This window comes from Sinocyclocheilus anshuiensis, unplaced genomic scaffold, assembly GCF_001515605.1.
Source record: "Sinocyclocheilus anshuiensis isolate Anshui unplaced genomic scaffold, SAMN03320099.WGS_v1.1 scaffold1426, whole genome shotgun sequence".
NCBI lineage: Eukaryota > Metazoa > Chordata > Actinopteri > Cypriniformes > Cyprinidae > Sinocyclocheilus > Sinocyclocheilus anshuiensis.
In genome coordinates, this window is record NW_015557171.1 from 631523 (window position 1) to 650341 (window position 18819).

The following is an 18819-nucleotide window of genomic DNA, read 5'->3' on the forward strand; positions in this document are numbered from 1 at the left end:
ATATTCACTCGACAAGCTCGCGCATCTGCGCCGCTGCGCACTCAATCCACTCAGCGTGATTTGCTACACAGGCATTAATACTGAATGTTTTATATTCATTGCATACATATACTTCGTAGACATCTTTAATCTCTAATAAATCCATTCTGCTGTCTGTCGTCGATGTTTTTTGTCTGAATATGGCGCTTATCACATGCTGTGTGGTATCGGCGTTTGGTATCGGGGCATTTTAACGAGTACGAGTACGAGTACAGGAGCTGATACCAGTATCGGTGCATGCCTAATGAGGTTTGTATGTCACAGACAGTTCAGTAAGACAGACTTCTCATTTTTAAGGTGAATTATCCCTTTAAGTCATTTATCAGTCCTGTGTACAAATGCTAATTACCCAGTGTACCCCAGTTGATTTAACTCCATATATCTTTCACTTCCAATGCTTTGGCTAAATGTCGTATTTATTGCAACAGATGTTTGTGTCATCTGAGATGCCATTTGTGGACTTTCGAGCTACTTGTGGGAAGCTTATTGACCGGGAGGTGAATGGACAACAGAAATCACTCATATAATGAAGCACAGGGTCACTCAGCAAGAGCTGGTTAATTAGGTGTCCGCAGATGAATGCCGTGGTCCTGTTATTGCCTACATGGAAAGGCAGAAAAAGGAGAACCCTGTACAAACTCACTGGCTAGGGAAGTAACCGGTTGCCTAGAAACTGTACAACACAGTAGGCAATAAAGAAACAAAATAGGTTCAGCACCTAAACCAAAGCAGCACACGCCATGATAAGCATCTTTTGTCCTTGAGTCAAATATGATTAAGTAGATGACTGAGGTGTGGAAGAATGAGAGTTTGTGGATGTGCTTTGAAGGAACATCATTATGTCTAATCGATTCTATACTTACTTATGTTTGAATGATTGGGTGGTGCTGACGTGCCATGATTTCCCTCGAAACTGCAGAATCTGAGTTGATGTTTTGTGTAAGCGTGACTCTGTAAATGACCTCAGTTCTCACTGTCCACAAGGCCTTATCTTCTGTCACGGTGTTGTGTTGTGACAACTAGATTACACAAACTGTAGACACATAAAGGGAAATTGAGCCCCGAATGAATTAGAAAAGATTTTAAGCTGACAAAAAAAGCATGATTGTGATTTATACTCACATTAAATCAGCAGTGAGACATAGTATTTGGACTTTGCCTCTACTTTATGACTTCTTGTTTATTAAGCCGTTTCATCTGGAGTGCTTTCTGTCCCCCCACCTCCTGTGTCCATGACGAGTGTCCTGCTTTGTTGCCTAGCGATCTATAAACCCAGAATTGGCCGCAGCCCTTGTCTAAAGTTTCTCTGTAGAGCCGCACTCTCAATTTTATGCTGTTGTTGTAGCACTTGCTACAATTAGTCTGTCTACTGCCAGCATTCAGACTTGGCTATTACAAGCTTGTTGTGTCTCACTGTGTGTGTTTTGGCTGTGAAAGGATTATAGAGATTTTCTGCGAAGATCTCATATTCAGGGTCAGTGACGTTCTTTTTTTTTTTTTTTGGCCAGATCTATTAATTATTCAAAAATGTGTAATGTTTTGAAAACATTTTTATGTTAAACGTTTTGAATTTCGGAATTAAAATTCATTTTGATATTATTGGGATTAATGTTAAAAAGGGTCACCAATAAAATGATCAAATTCTTTAAAAAAATAAAACCTTATGAAGTAGTTTGGCTAACTTTTCATAATAATTAATAAAAATAAGCAGCATGCAGTTTTGTAAAAATTGAAAAAACAAAAAAAATTGAATGAATGAATGAATATATATATCAGTGTTTCCCCTGCCATTATTTTAGGGGGACGGCCCGCCCCCCCAACGGCACCCCCCGGCCCCCTTGAAGGTCAAGTTAATTTTATTTAATTATATTTTCTCTGTAGCGCCAGATCACAACAGAAGTCATCATGAGAATTTCACCGTTTCATTTGAGTAAAACTATCGTCATATCATATACACAGAGAAATGTAAAGGTATTCACGGCAACCCGTCAAAATAAAAGTTCGGTTTAACTTATCTTATATATGTATATATACAGTATATACTGTATATGTATGTGTGTGTGTGTGTGTGTGTGTGTGTCATAGAGAAGACCGCTAAAGACTCATGATTTTGTATCAATAAATAAATCTATTACAAATATTAGATAATTTGACATTTTTATGGCAAGACAAGGTTAAAGTTGTAGCACAGGTAAACAATGTAGCACAGTGCCCCGAAAATGTAAAATATTTAGGGAAAAAAGAATTATACTGATACAGTTGCTTTATGTCCACAATAATGATACTATAGTTTGGTAGACTGTTAGTCTTATTCTCATCTCTGATGCATAGCTTAAAAAAACTGTAAAACATTCAATCTGGCAAGCTCTATATGATTGGGTAGTCATATGCACTCATATACATATGGATGATTTTACAGATGATTTTATTTTAATTTTTTGGCTACAAAGTCATGTTTACAATGTGTGTTTTTGAGGATGAAATATATTCACAGACTTCATGTCCAGAAAAGGTGTAGAGAGGCTGGAGATTTCTTGCCTTTAGCCATCGCTGATTTTCATGGCGATTGAAATCATGGCAAATATGAACATGCAAGGCAGCCTCTGTAGAAACATTGGAGGAAATAAAGACCATAGGGATTTTCCAAGAATGTGTTTCTCAGGTTTTGTCACGCTTCTGTAGTTCACGTCGACCCGCATCTGTTGGTTGACTAATGGCGAGATTTAGGGGTTAAACTGGTTTCACTAGAATATGGTCAGATCCTCTTGCTGATAATGTCCAATCTGATCCAGATAATCCTGTGTTTCCTTCTATTTCTGAGTGTTATATCCTCCTGGAATACTTTTGTTGTTAGAACTTACATTCACAATCCAAAAGGGATGTTAAAAGTTGCTAAAAATCTGCACAGATGGAGCTTTTATCACCTGCACAGTTGATAAGTTGCCCAACAGTTGCCCAAGAATTCTCCTCTCCTTGTCTATGTTTGTTTGTTTATTCTATTAAACCTTCAGAAACATCCATCTTCAATCTTTCAATGAGCACACAGTTCGTAATAATATTAATGGTTATACGTACTACTGTTCGAAGGTTTGGGGTCGGAAACATTTTAACATTCTAATATGCTGATTTGGTGCTCATGAAACTTTTCTTATTATTATCAGTGTTGAAAAAATGTTATACGGCTTCTTTTTTTGTGGAAACTGTGAAACATTTATTCAAGATTTTTTGATGAATATAAAGTTCAAAAGAGCAACATTTGTGAAATCTTTTGTAACATTATAAATGTCTTCACAGTCCCTTTTGATCAATTTAATGCATCCTTGCTAAATTAATGACAAAAAAAAGATTAACCCTAAATGTTTAATACACACACACACACACACGCACGCACGCATATGTTATAAATATAGCAATGCATGCAATTACACAGTGTTACAGCAATATTATCAAGCTCCAAGTATCTATCTATCTATCTATCTATCTATCTATCTATCTATCTATCTATCTGTCTATCTATCTGTCTGTCTGAGAAAAACTGTAATATAATCTTATTTCACTGATACATGGAAGCCACTTTCTCCACTAGGGGGAGTCACAGAACTGTAAAAGAGTTTTATATTCCTTCAACATAGAACACCAAGTTTCCATCAACAAAGTCGGCTGGGTTCTTTAATTGCTGTGCATAAGGTCCAGCATGTATATATTATACTTCTGTATATTATCTAATTTAATCCCACCATTATGTGGTATTATATTAGACTATTTGCATGCTGGAATGCTACGATTGCTCCTTCAGCTCTTCTCCTCCACTTCTCACAGAGGACTAAAGTGTTTTCAGAGTGAAGGCCCTGTTGTTGTGTCCACTCCTTCTTTGTGAAAATCTGAAGTTTCACTGTCAAAACTAGCCTAGCATTGTAATAACATACTCAAGCATATCAGTGAAGGCAGGTCAGGTGTGCTTATAGTTAATCAGAACACAGCCATAGTTCACGTGAATAAAAGTGTATTTGTTACATGTTTAAACCGAGAGCGGGCTGGAATGCATATAGTGTAATACAATCTGTGATGGAGTGTCATATTGAACTGCTTTAGAGGAGGGAGGCTCTTCTTGGCTGAGAAAGGCTGTTTTCACCCCTGCTGGAGGAAGTGTGGGAAAAATTCCTTCTTCTTGCAGGACAACAAGAGCAGCCGGTTTTGGTTTCAGTCTTTCTTTTGTGTGGATCGATGGCTCGCTCTCTCAGAGCTCATAACCGTGTGCGCTCTTGGCTGGTGGGCTTGCATTAATGATATGCTATATCTAATGGGCACAGCGGATGTGAATGTTAATCCGTCTTTGGGAAATGTTGTATGTGCAAGAGACCTGGAAGCAACGCTGGTATCCTGTGGAAGTTTTTAAGCAGAATGTGTGGTTAGGAATGCATTTGTGTGCCTGCAGGAGAGACATGCATCAATATGCGTTTGCACAAGTTTATTTGTTTTCGTCTTCTAGGAACGTACGAAATGCCCACTAGTGAGATGTGAACAGTGTTAAACAAATTAAATAAAAAATTATAATGCATATATATTTATTCTATTTTTTCAAATAGTTCTTTTAATTTTTAAGTTTACAAAATTACCAAAACTTTAACTAAAATTAAATATAAATAAAAAAAAAAATATATATAAATATGAAACTATACAGATATTAAAAAACAATAAAAATAACAACAGCACAGAAAATTATTAAATAAGAAACAAATTAAAGTAAAAACTGAAAATATGAAAACAAATTGATACTACAATATTATATAAATAAAATTACAATAACACTGTCAAAGTGAGAAATTACACGTTTGGCCTACATTACCTCATGATTTCTTTATTATAGGCCCTTCCCATTCAAGACATCTCTACCTTCCTGTTTCGCAAACACTTGCACATATATGGGCATTGCATTATATGAACGTGGTTGAGTTCCGTCCGCCATTCTTCACAAGCACGTACTAGACTCACACTCTCCCACGTCTTCCGCACAGACACACTCACTCGACATCCGTGCAAACCGGCCCGAAGCACAGACAGGCGTGGCCTGGCAGGAAGTGATGTTACTTGGCTTTGTAGGACTGGTCTTTTTGATCATGTGTGTAGTAGTGCGCCCCACAGGAAAATGAGGAAGTGCTTCATTTAGGATTTGTTGTTCTCTCTGTCTGTTAGTGCGGGTGCTGACCACAGATAACTTTGTAGTTGCTTGTTAACAGAATATGAAGTTCCTTGTTCCTGTGTGTGTGTGAGGGTCATGTTTTGCCTACACTGTGGAGACAAAATGTACCACAAGAATAACAAAACCTGAAATCAGCTGCACTGTGAGGATGAGCCAGGAGTACCAGAAAGAAAACAGTTTAATAAATGTACAAAATAGTCATTTAAATTAATTGTGAATTGCGGTTTGCCATACAAATATGCCCCACTCTCTAAACGCTTATGAAACAAAAATATATATGGGAATATACTGGAAAATATAATGCCATATATTAAATGATACATTTCCATATATGGAAAACTATAGGCCTAGTGCTTATTTTTTTCAATACTGCAATATATTAATGTACCCATGTGTGGCTATATATTGATACATTTAAAAAATACATATATAGCAATGAAGACAAAAACTTCACTGCATTTTTACATGCAATAGCTTTATTGAAAAAATTCAATTTCTTAAGAATTCTCTCACTTGTTTGCATAGATGAACTTGTTTGCATATCTCACATTTGAAAATGTGTGTGATGGTATATGGGAAAAAAAGTGTTTACTGAAAACAAATCTTAATTTTTGGACATTTCGATGGCAACATGGTGGGTGGAAAATGAGATTTGACATTTTAACTTAACTGATAGCACCCTTTGCAGCTCCCCTGAAAACCGCGGAAAAGGAACGTTGTTTTAGAGGAAGTCCAAGACAATATTTTGCATTCACAGTCAGAGTAAAAATATGCATTAAAATTTAATTTGACTTGAACTGAAAATCTAAAAGTGCAAAACATTTACTTTCAGAGTTAGGCTAAGGGAATAGAAAATATCACAAGCTCAGTATTAAAACAATAGAAGCAATGTACAGTCTCCTCCATGACAGAGAAACAAATGTGTCTAATTGTCTGTTGGTTTATGCCACTGTGGAATAATCTTGCCAGCTGCATCTTGTGACTTGTAGAGCAGGTTCCTGCTCATGACCTCATTTAGGGAAAATAGGGAGAAACTCTATTAGGAGAGCCAGTGAAAAACAAAGGAACAGAGTATTACAGCAAATAGAAGTCATGACGTACCTGTGTGTCTGCTGCCTGGATCAGTCATATCCGCTTGTGCACATAATAGCTCTGTTCTAAAACCTGGTGAGCTGCCTAGGCAGCATTTTAAGGCATCATATGCATTCCTTATATTAGGATGTATGTAGTCTTAGCGGAGAAGGCAGTTCCAGAATGCATTGTGTTCACAAGACGGTAGAGGAATGCTGTTTATATATATATACTGTATATATATATATATATATATATATATTTCATTCAACACCACTAACTATATTAATGGTCCGTCACAGAGCGTGTCACACGTGACGCCGACATGCGGTTGGATCATTCGTTTCGCTGGCATATTGTCAAAGTGTCTAATTCTAACATTTGGTAATATTTCTATTCAAAATCGCGATTCCTCGGTTTCTAAAAAAAGAAAATTGTGGCAAAACAATACATTTGAATTAATCGATAAATCTGAAAAAGTTTTTGAAGAGAGTTTTTAAAGAGCTGTTTAATACAGAGAGATATGAACACACACAGATACACACACAATTCCATTGAGACACTAGAACCAGAGCTAATTCGTTCACAGATCTCCCTCATGGCTGAATCTGTCGGATGTCTTGTGCAGTCATGGTCTCCTGACAGCCGTCAGATTTGTTTAACAGTAATAGCTCTGATAAGAGTGTCTGAATCCTGTGTTGTTTTGTACCTTCTGCAGCTTTCTCCTCTGGGAAAAGGGCCAATTCAAATCTTTTACAGTCACTAATTGGCTAGCAGGAGACAGGAAGTGCTCTTTACGAGTGTATTGTTGTCCACCCTCAGAGTCAAAATCAGGGCTTGGACATTTGACTTCTTGTCCATTGCAGAAGCGTGTTGTAAGATTTTTTTGGGGAGTATCAGAGCGCTGTGTGGGTTACCTGGTCCTTGTCACACTGGCCTATTTCACCTTCTTTAAGTGGGTCATCTCAGATCACATTCCTGGAACTCAGGCTTTCTTTCTCACACTGATAGCATGCCATTCATGGAATCCAGTCCAGACATGTGTGTTAGCCATTATTGTGTATTTAATTTGCCTGTTAGTATGATGCAGAATGTTAAACTTTATCTCAGCTGTTCCTATACTATGAAACTTTATTGAAATGTTTATGCATTTTATGCATTAGATTGCATGAAAATCTCCAAACTGGTATGGGGCTGTAGAGACGTTATTATTATGTTTTCCAACATGTGTCTCAATGGCAAAATGTGTGCTCATGAGGAGTTTGCACAGTTTCCACTAAAACAGGGATTTTTTTTAAATCCCAGATTTATGTGCAATTATAAGTAATCTAATTTTAGTTGAAAAAAAAAACATTGCTCTGTTTGTTTGTGGCAGTTTAGTGTTACATTTTAGCAGACTTGACTTCTCTGAATGATTTGATATATGATTTTCATCTGAGGGACAATAAAAAAGAATAGTGGTCGACCAATATAGAATTTTTTTATGGCCAATGCTGATAATGAGAGGTGGCTGATGGCTAATATAAAGACAATATATATGATCTCACACAGATTTCATTTGAAGATACTAAACAACATATCCTGCAATAAACTGCATATTTATTTTACATAATATTTAGTAAATTATGAAGAATTTGAAAATGAATCAACATGTAAAAGGATTTGAAAAATGACAAAATTTATACTTTAGTTAGCAACTTATCGATTCTGTAATCCTATTATATAGTTTTTTTTTTTTTTTACAAATAAAGAAATTGTTAAAGAAACATGACTAAAAAGTAAGTAAACAGTTCACTCAATAATCTTGTAATTCTGTAAGCACCATATTTTGTCAAACACCAGGTAACAATTTACAGTACATACTACAACTAATTTTACATACAGCACACAATGAACCTCAAACTGCATATAGCGCAACATAGTTTGTTACTTACAGCAGAACGAGAACTAACTTTTTTTATTTTTTTTTATTACAATCGCACACTTCATAGAATCTAACAGCTGAAAGTTTGCAAGGTTTGAGGGATTAAATATTGATTCACATGAATATTTGCTGAATGCCAACAGCATATGAGAAAATGTGATAGTGTTTGCCTTTCTATTAATTAGACAGAACTGTTAAACAAAGACAGTAAACTAAGACTGTGAGTGTCTGTGTGGTTAGGTTCTCAATGCTGTTAAAATAAAAGTCTCGCTTATGGCACTTATCGGCCAAACTGAAGAAACTTATCAGTCGATGCCGGTATACAGTATATGTGTATGTAATCTGGAATCATTTCCATCAACCTTGCCTTCAGCAGGACACGAGCCGATATATTCAGTGATGATCACAGGTCAGCGGCATGTGACCAAACCCTCTGTGGCCTCACAGGAAAAATCTCCACATGCCTGAAATTCTGCTTGCAGTCTGCCTTTCATGGCGCTTTTTGTCCTCTCTTTTTGTTTTGTTTTTGAGGTTCATTTGAAGTCATGTCTCTTGGCAGACAGAGGAAAAGGAAATATTTGCCTGGCCATAAATAAGTAGAGTTTAATTGCAGTGGCAGTGGCTGTCGGTGGCCAGAGATTATTAATGTGTTGGAAAGTAGAGGAAGGCAGCTTTGCCAGTCCTCTCACCCCCACAGTTTAATGAGTATTAATATTCCAGTTTCAGTATAAGATAAACTCCCTCTTTTTTTGCTTTAATTATTTCTTATTTGCACACTTAAAGAACATTACATTGGTATTTTTTGTAATCAGGGATTAATTAAATCGAATGTAACATTAAAAATAAAAATATAAATAAAACTGAAACAGCAGTATATCTTACCAAATTGTGATTATCAAATGAAAGACTATTATTTAATTATATATAATCTGTTGCGGTGAATGAGTCAGAGTATTTATTTATGCACGTGCATCTTATAATATTGCATTGTCAGAGCAGCTCGGTTCAAACGCTGCGTTTAATGTGCATTTGGGAACAAATTTAGCTAGATTGACTTTATTTATATTGACATTTGCATAATTTCCAACATTTTTTTGTGGACTAAAGTTCATGTGGGCAGAAGAAATTCCTCCAAAATTAAAGCTTTAGGAATCTGACGTTAAAAGCTTGAGGGTTTGAACATTTGAAAGTAAAGATTTTAGACATAAATTCAGACATAAATATTTGTATTGTAACTTGCAGTGTTAGTTGGTTCATGTAAAGAGTGAACTCATGTACTGTATGAACCCCCTTAAAAGTACCATTCTCTACTTCTAATGGAAATTTTGTCTTTTGTGTCTGGATGTCTCAGCAGCAGTATGAAACATTTTCATGAAATGTAATATCACAGTTCAATCTCAATTGCAATATATAATAAAATAATCACAATAGGGTTTGGCCAAGTCGTGCAGCCTATTTATAAAATTACAAATAAAATAAATCAAAATCAGAAATTCATAATTCCCCATTTAATGTTTCTTTTTGTAGTAATATACAGAATAATATTAAAAAGTAACAATAATTTTGCAAAATAATATAATGTATAGTCAAATAATACTGATGTTCATCGCTATGTTTTTACAGTATGATACAGGCCAGGTTCACTTTTCACACTCGCTGTGCCTAGTTAGAGAAATGAGTGACCAACCTTTACTGGAACAGGGGAATAGAAATTTATTCAAACTGGATTCCAAATAATGAAAGAAAAAAACAGCTAGAAGCACTTTTTGGCTTTTGCACATAAATTTAAAAGGACAATTCTGCATTTTTGCAAGTTTTGAGCAATTTTGGTATGCTAGAAATATTTGTATTGTGTCACTTTATATAATGCAAATGGTTAGCTTAACTGGACTTGAACCACTTTAAATTATGAGTCTTTTGAAGTAGTTTCCCATCACTGCTGAGAATACACGTGTCTGTGCATGTGGGTTTAATGTGCTGTTGCATGTGCAGTTGTGTATGTTTAGTCTGCGTGCATCACAGGCAGTTTAGACACTGTGTTTCCTGTAAGATAAACCTCGTCTCCCAACATGCACATCAAGATCAGACATTCGGACACAGACCTCTGGCAATTACTGGGTTTCAAACACAAGGATGTTTCTCTTCATTAAAAAAGCGGCAAAGCTTATGAACAACTTACAGTTGACATGGTTCAGATGCTCGTGCTATTTGTGCTTGCAATGTATTGGCTTACCGTGTGTACTGTATATGTGTGTCCCTCTGTGTTGGATGAGTACATTTTATACACAAAACGTTTCTTAGAACTGCCTCAGTGTTTATATGAATCATATCTGCCATTGAAATCCTTATCTTCTCAGCCTTATTAATATTTATGAGTGCACATGATGTACAGTCTCAGAGCAGGTGAGTGGCACATATCTAATTCTAACACATCACTAATTCTCCTTAATTCGAAATGCAGTTAAAGGAATATTCTGGGTACAAGTTAGCGCAATTAAAACTATTTGTGACAAACAGTAACCACAAAAATTAATTTCCAAAAGCAAAAATCTGGGTTACTATGAAACCCCACACATGACATGTAGATAAAAAATAGATATAAAATTAAGAATTTGCTCTCATGATTTATTCATTCATTGCCATGTTTTAGTAATTTTTTCCCTTATAGTTAAAGGGTTAGTTCACCCAAAAATGAAAATTAGCTTGTGTTTTACTTACCCTTGAAGCATCCTAGGTGTATATGACTTTCTTCTTTCAGACGAATCCAGTCAGAGTTATATTAAAAATTGTCTTTGATCTTTCAAGCTGTTTAATGGCACTCAGCGGGTGTTGCAGTTGAACAGTCCACAAGTCGTCAAATAAAGCTCGTGCATTCATAATAAAACGTGACGCAGACGGCTCCGGGGGATGAATAAAAGCTCCTTGTAGCGAATCCATGAGTTTTTGTAAGAAAAATATCCATATTTCAAACGTAATAAACACTTTTCTCTCACTTTTGTTATCTGTCATACACTGAAGCAGTTCCGGCAGATGACGCAGCACGTATGCGTTGCGTGATTAGTGACGAATGCGAAGAGAGAACAAATTCCCGGTCACGAATTAGAAGTACAAACCGAAGATTTGCAAAGAAAAATGTCGGAGGATTTCGATATAAACCAAGAGGAGACTGGTTTTCCTTTGCTAAAGTAAGGAAACTTTGCTTCCTTTGCTCCTATTAAACAAACTCGCGAGACTAGCATATCTCAGAGGCACGCGCGCTGTGCATACGTCATACGCCTTCCGCCGGAACGGCTCCGCGTATGATAGATAACGGAAGTGAGAGAAAAGTGTTTATTACATTTGAAATATGGATTTTTTCTTACAAAAACTCATGGATTCGCTACAGGGGGCCTTTATTCATTCCCCGGAGCCGTCTGCGGCACGTTTTATGATGAATGCGCGAGCTTTATTTGATGACTTGAGGACTGTTCAACTGCAACACCCGCTGAGTGGCATTAAACAGCTTGAAAGATCCAAGACAATTTTTAATATAACTCCGACTGGATTCGTCTGAAAGAAGAAAGTCATATACACCTAGGATGCTTCGAGGGAAAGTAAAACACAAGCTAATTTTCATTTTTGGGTGAACTAACCCTTTAAATCATGGTCATGCCGCACTAATTTGTTCTCTCATTTTAATTTAGTTAAATCATGGTAGCAAATTAAGTAGGCTATTTATTGTGGCTGTGATCCTTAACTAAAACACAAATAAAACTAATTCAACATATTAAATGATCAATAAGTCCTTTCAACTCAATTTATATTAAACAGACTAAAAATTTGAGTCAAATCTTGTAAAGCTTAAACTTGAAAGTTGAAACTGGTTAAATTAATTTGATGAGGTTCAAAAATAATTTCATTCATTATTTACTCATCCTCATGTTGTTCCAAACCTGTATAATTTCTTTCTTCTGTTGAGCACAAAAGAAGATATTTTGAAGAATGTTGATAACCGAATGTTGGTAACAGTTGATGGTCCCCATTTACTACTATAGTATTTGTTTCCATACTATGGAAGTCAGTGGCCCCTTTTTTAGCTTGAAATTAGCGGGTAACGTGTCAAGAAGGCATACAAGTCCCTATTTAAACATATTAAACACTCTGGAAGATGTCAGTGTTTACCTAGATAGAGAGAAGTGTTTATCATATCTTTAGTATTCTTTTCCATACTATGGTAGTCAATGACAGAATAAAGAAACAGATTTGGAACAATTTGAGGATGAGTAAAGGATGACCGAATTTTCATTCAAGATTAATGAATGTTTAGAAGAATTTTTCATTGGCAGTTTATGTTAACTAATGAATTAATTAATGCCAACTAATGAAGCCCTAATGTAAAGTGTGACTGAACAATAAAGAATCAAAACACGTTCAAACAATAACTAGGGCATGTTGTAGTCCAGATTCAAATGTACTAAGTTTGAAAATAAATAGCCTATTAAGTCTAAATATTTAAGTAGTTGGCGCTGTGATGAACAGAAAAATCTGATTGGCTATTTAAATAATTTAAAAGGTAAGTTCACCCAAAAATGAAAATTCTGTCATTAATTACCCTAATGTCGTTCCAAACCCGTAAAACAAAATTAACATAAATTAAGATATTTTTGATGCATTCTGACAGCTCTCTGACCCTCCCATAGACAGCAAGGGTCCTTAAACGATCAACGTCCAGAAACGTAGCAAGGAGATCGGTAAAATAATCCATGTGACATCCAAAATAGCGCTAGGGTGACGCGGAGGAGACGAATTGTTGAATAAAATCTTTATTTTTTTTTTCTTTTGTGCACAAAAAGTATTCTCGTAGCTTCGTAAAATGACAGTTGAACCCCTGATGTCACATGGATTATTTTACCGATCTCCTTGCTATGTTTCTGGACGTTGATCGTGTAAGGACCCTTGCTGTCTATGGGAGGGTCAGAAAGCTCTCAGATTCCAACAAAAATATCTTAATTTGTGTTCCGAAGATGAACGAAGGTCGTACGGGTTTGGAACAACATGAGGGTGAGTAATTAATGACAGAATTTTTCATTTTTGGGTGAACTATCCCTTTAAACATGTTTCAGAAACAGAAAGTAGCGCAGCTGGATTGTTTCCGGGGTTTCCGGGGTAACGGCTGCATTTCTGCAGTTTACCGCCTTCTGCTGTCAGAGAGTGAATGTGCTTTCATTCAGAGTGTCTCTCACGCGCTCCGCCATGTGCTTCTCATCTGTGCTTGTTTACATCAGAGTGCGCACGTGTCATTGACGCAGCATACAGCGGTGTTGTGCATTGTGACCAGCTGATGGGAAAAGTATTCTTAAAAATGCATTGAAAATTCGGAATAATTTGTAATTAAATAATTATTCTCGGTATTTTGAAGATATTCATTATCGTGATATATCGCAGTACCGAATACCGGCACGTGTCTTGTGTCTTGTAGCTTTTGTTATTGACAAAATTTTTTTTTGTCATTGATGTATAATCTGCATGGACACTCCTTAGGTTATATTAGAGGTTGTGTCCATGAGTTGTGAAAATAACACTTGAGACCAATTGTGCCAGTTTCTAAACTGTCACAGACTGATTGAAAAGGCTCCTTGCATTGTTTATGGGGGGATTTTTTTCCTAAGGTTTTCAGTTCTTCCTCACTTCCTCCTTGGGAGGTTGGCGCATGAAAAATGAACAAGAGAAGAGAGGGGAGGGACCTTCCCATGAGCCAGGTCTCTCTAAGGATCGTATTAGCCGGCCCCCCACTAAGATTGCTCACAGTACACATTCCATCTGCAGGTCAAGAGAACGGCTTCCAGACCACAGCAGGACTTGTGGTCGGTCACACACATTTACAAACATATACTCACTCCTACCTTGTCCTGTCCTCCCACCAGAGCAAGGCGGACGACCCCATGTGCATGACTCTCATGGAAAGAGATTGAGTAGTGAAGGACGAGTGATAGTACAGAACAAGATTGTTGTGTGACTTTAGATAGTTTGCATTTGATTTGAATGCACAGGGCTCTGATTTAAGCATTTGACCCTGCTGCACTGCATTTTAACAGACTCGTCTGTTTCAGGGTTTTCAGTTATATTTCCATTTACTCAGCCTAACCGTAAGACAATCAAATCCTTTTTATAGACAACGGTTTCTCTGAAATGTCTTCGTTGCTTTTCCTTTTTTTAACGGACATGTTATTGCTCAACAGCAGCACAAGCAGCTCCCCTCTTGTCCTTGGCCCTGCAGGCGCTGTTTTTTTCAGGTAGGCTTATCCTTTTCCACCTGTTCAGAGAAATCTTTCAGTTTCACTTCACTAGAAACAGTGCTGGCACTTCTAAGAATCAAGGGAGGAACTGAACTGAACTGAACTAACGCCCAGCTCCCAGTTAAGCATTAACTCTGAATTCTCTGCATTGAGGCCCCTTCTCAAGATTGCAGCCATGCAGAGGCCAGAGATTCACGCAGGGTGTAGAGCATTGCATGTGTGAGAAACAATAATATATTAGATATTCTTCAGGCTTCTGATTTTTGATAACTATATCTCTGTATATTTATAGATTGGTGACACTTTATGAGATTCCATATGTTAACATTAGTTAACTACATGAACTAACAATGAACAATACTTCTACAGCATTTATTATTCCTAGTTGATTAGGATTAGTTGTATCTGTTAGCATCAGTTAATGCTCTGTGAACTAACATGCACAATGAATAATTGTATTTGAACTCACATTAACAAAGATTAATAAGTGGTGTAAAAATATATTGGTCATTGTTGGCTCATAGTTGGATAATGCATTAACTAATGTTAACAAATGAGACCTTATTGTAAAGTGTTACCTATTTGAATGGCTTAGATGATTTTTAGTTTTTTTTTTTTCAGTTAAAGGAACATTTGGTCAAACAGTAGATTTGTATCGTTTAGGGCTTCTTCTTTTTTTTTATTAATTCCTCAATGAATTCGATATTCTCCCTCTTTCACAAAGATCTCCTTCAAACAATATGCAAAAAGTCAATATAATTAGGGTTGCACAATATATTATACTGTATATTGTTTATAAGCCTGATTGGATGTTTTCATTTAATCTAGCAAAATCTTAAAATGAATATCGGAAATTTCGGTTATCGGTTATCAGCCATAAACACATATATAAAAATAATTAACTGCTTATTAGACAGAATTTTAATAATTGTACATTCTGAGCTGCATCTAACAGCTATTTTGATAATTGATTAATCTGTCTGTTATTTAAATTTTTCTAATATAAATCCGATATTGTGCAATAGTTTGCAAATTTAAGTCTGTATGATATATGCTATACATTTTGTGTGCAACATTGTGTAAAACGCAATGATTAAAGTATACAATGCATGTGATAATTTACATAATAGTAAAAGTAAAAGTACATCTAAAATGCAAGGTTATGTGCATTAGATTTTCTCATACAATATGTAAGCTTACGAATGCAAGTGTTTGTGTGAGTGTGTGTACTTTGAACTGCACTGAGGAGGTGAGTAACTATGCAGGAATGTGTTCTTTGGTCAGGTGTTTTCTCATCAGCCGTTGAAGTGTTCGAGAATCCAGCTTGATTTCCCCGTCTTACCTCTTCCTACCCGCTGAGGTCAGCCTGAGCACACACACACACACACACACACACACACACACACAGACACACACACACACACACACTCACACACACACTCTCTCTTCCTTGTACACACACTCTTTGTCCTTTCTCTGTTTCTGGCCAGTAGGGACAGTGTGCAGTCATTTAGGCAAGATATTTGCTTGTGAACACACATCATTGTTGAGTTATGCCACGATGAGGTCATCCTTATGTTTTTCTCTCTCTTTCCTTCTTGAAAAACAAAAGAGGCAGTTTTCACCTGGATAGGGGACTTCCCTCATTAAGTCACATTGAAATATCTCAAAAATGCAGTACATTGTGATTTAGGTTGTTGTGCAAGTTTCCCACAGATATTTGTTATTACTTAATGTCCTGTTAATGTTTTTTGTCTCATCACATTGAAATAGGAAACAGAGTACGATACACGAATCACGTGAATGAAAAAGTCTATTTTCAGTTCAAAACCGCAAAATTTGACAAAAAACTGTCCCTTTCAATGTCTATTACAGTTAAGGCAGTGGTTCTGTACTTACTCTTGTCTCCTTGTGTGCACATGCAGTAATATGTAAACAGTGCAGATAATACCTGTTTGTTAGTGCAAATGAAAGATATTGATTGTTACTGTGGTTATTTCTATTCAGAAAGTTTGCTTGTGTCAGATAGTGTGGAAGTCATGACCAGAAGAAAATATATTGCGCAGAAGTCAAGAAATATAATGCAGGGCTCAATGATAAGAATGGCCTGGGCCCAGCGTGAAAGCACACACACACACACACACACACACACACACACACACACACACACACACACACACACACACACACACACACACACACACACACACACACACACACACACACACACACACACACACACACACACACACACACACACACACACACACACACACACACACACACACACACAGACACACACACACACACACACACACACACACACACTCTCTCTTCCTTGTACACACACTCTTTGTCCTTTCTCTGTTTCTGGCCAGTAGGGACAGTGTGCAGTCATTTAGGCAAGATATTTGCTTGTGAACACACATCATTGTTGAGTTATGCCACGATGAGGTCATCCTTATGTTTTTCTCTCTCTTTCCCTCCACAAAAATAAAAGAGGCCGTTTTCACCTGCATCAGGGACTTTCCTCACTGAGTCACATTGAAATATCTAAAAAATGCAGTACATGGTGATTTAGTTTGTTGTGCAAGTTTCCCACAGACATTTGTTGTTACTTAATGTCCTGTTAATGTTTCTTGTCTCATCACATTGAAATAGGAAACAGAGTACTCTACATGAATCACGTGAATGAAAAAGTCTATTTTCAGTTCAAAACTGCAGAATTTGACAAAAAACTACTTTGCATCACTAAATATTACTGTCAGTTGTTTAACATTTCTGTTGAAAAAATGTGGCAAATATTAAATGTTTAGCTACTTCTTATCTCATACTCTATTACTATTAAAAACATATTAAAAAGTGTAGCACTGTAATTCACATTTGGCTTTTGTGGACAGTAGAGATAGCTTTCTTTGATTTGATTGGCCACCTCAAATATTTTAACATTGTATATACAGTACATTTATTATATACAGTATATTTTAACCACTGAGGCAGACCACCCTAATAATTTGACCTTTTAAAGTTGTTGTCATTCTAACAACACAGGAGAGCAGTTTTAATGGAGTGCAGCAGAACTGCATCAAGAATATCAAATAATGAGAGGGGCAATTTTGCCAATTTATATTATTGGGGGAAAACTGTCCCTTTCAATGTCTATTGTTACGGCTCTAGTAGAGGTGTGTTTCTGTACTGACTCTTGTCTCCTTGTGTGCACATGCACTAATGTGTAAAAAGTGCAGATAATACTTATTTGTTAGTGCATTTGAAGGAGATTGAACTTTACTGTGGTTATTTTTGTACGGAAAGTTTGCTTGTGTCAGATGGAAGTCATTATGTGCGGGAGTCATAACCAGAAGAAAATATATTGCTCAGAAGTCAAGAGATATAATGCAGCACTCAATGGTAAGAATGGCGCGGGCCAAGCGTGTGAGCATTTTGGACCAGTTAACAGAATTTTCATTTTGTCAGGGCAGTGTTGCATTGTCATTGCATTCAGTGGTCATGTGCCTTGCAAACTTAAATATTTAGTCATTTGTGATATATTGAATATTGGTGCTGTGTATTCTGCTGATTTAAATGTCAGAAAAGTGACATCATCTAGCTGACTCACACAGATGAGGCAAGATTGACAATAGTAATGGAAGCATCATTTAGAAAGTATCACCATACAAAATCACCATACACCATTGCCTTCCAAAAGTGTGCCGTAGTATGAATTTATAGCTTGCATTTTAACTTTTTCCAGCTGTTTTTACAGTTAAATTAAAATATGTATGTATGTGTGTATGTGGGGGGCCAGTTGAAATATTAAGCACAGTGGAAGAAAACCCTTATTGTTAAGCCATGCATAATGACATTCTCAATTATATTTAATTTAATTATCACATTTGTCCTTTAGAGGGAAAAAAAAATGAAAATTACAGATAACAGTACAATTACAAAGCTGTAAAAAAAAAAAATCAATACTCTATAGCATATTTCACTCAGATCATTTAGTCTTAGAAGAAATCATTGAGAATTGTTAGAATATCTGACTTTTGACTGCAGATTTTATTATAGTATCTTGGCAAATATGAGCAGAGTTTGATTTTTCATAAACTCTAGAGGACACATGTGAGATTAATATGGTTGTTTACCATAGGTGGCTTGCAAAATTCCTTATTTGCCCCCCATATAACGTCATTGTTGTCTAGAAGTACCGATTGAGATATTGAAGATACTAAACATTTGTGATTTTTCTTTTTTCTTTCCTTACGGGTGTGTAAAAGACTGTCACCATCTAAAAGATAACAAGAGCATATAAC

At 36.3% G+C, this 18819-nt stretch overlaps 1 protein-coding gene across 2 annotated transcripts in view; it reads left to right on the forward strand.

Moving 5' to 3' along the window:
* LOC107678346 (guanine nucleotide-binding protein G(I)/G(S)/G(O) subunit gamma-12-like) overlaps window positions 1-18819 on the forward strand; it is a 55446-nt gene that overhangs the window by 14377 nt on the left and 22250 nt on the right. Inside the window, exon 1 of one of the 2 annotated variants that reach the window (XM_016473567.1) lies at window positions 15832-15869. The exons of the other annotated variant lie outside the window; for it this stretch is intronic. The gene's annotated coding sequence lies outside the window, so the exon portion shown is untranslated. Of the gene's footprint in view, window positions 1-15831; window positions 15870-18819 lie in introns of those variants that run through there. 2 annotated transcript variants of the gene reach the window in all.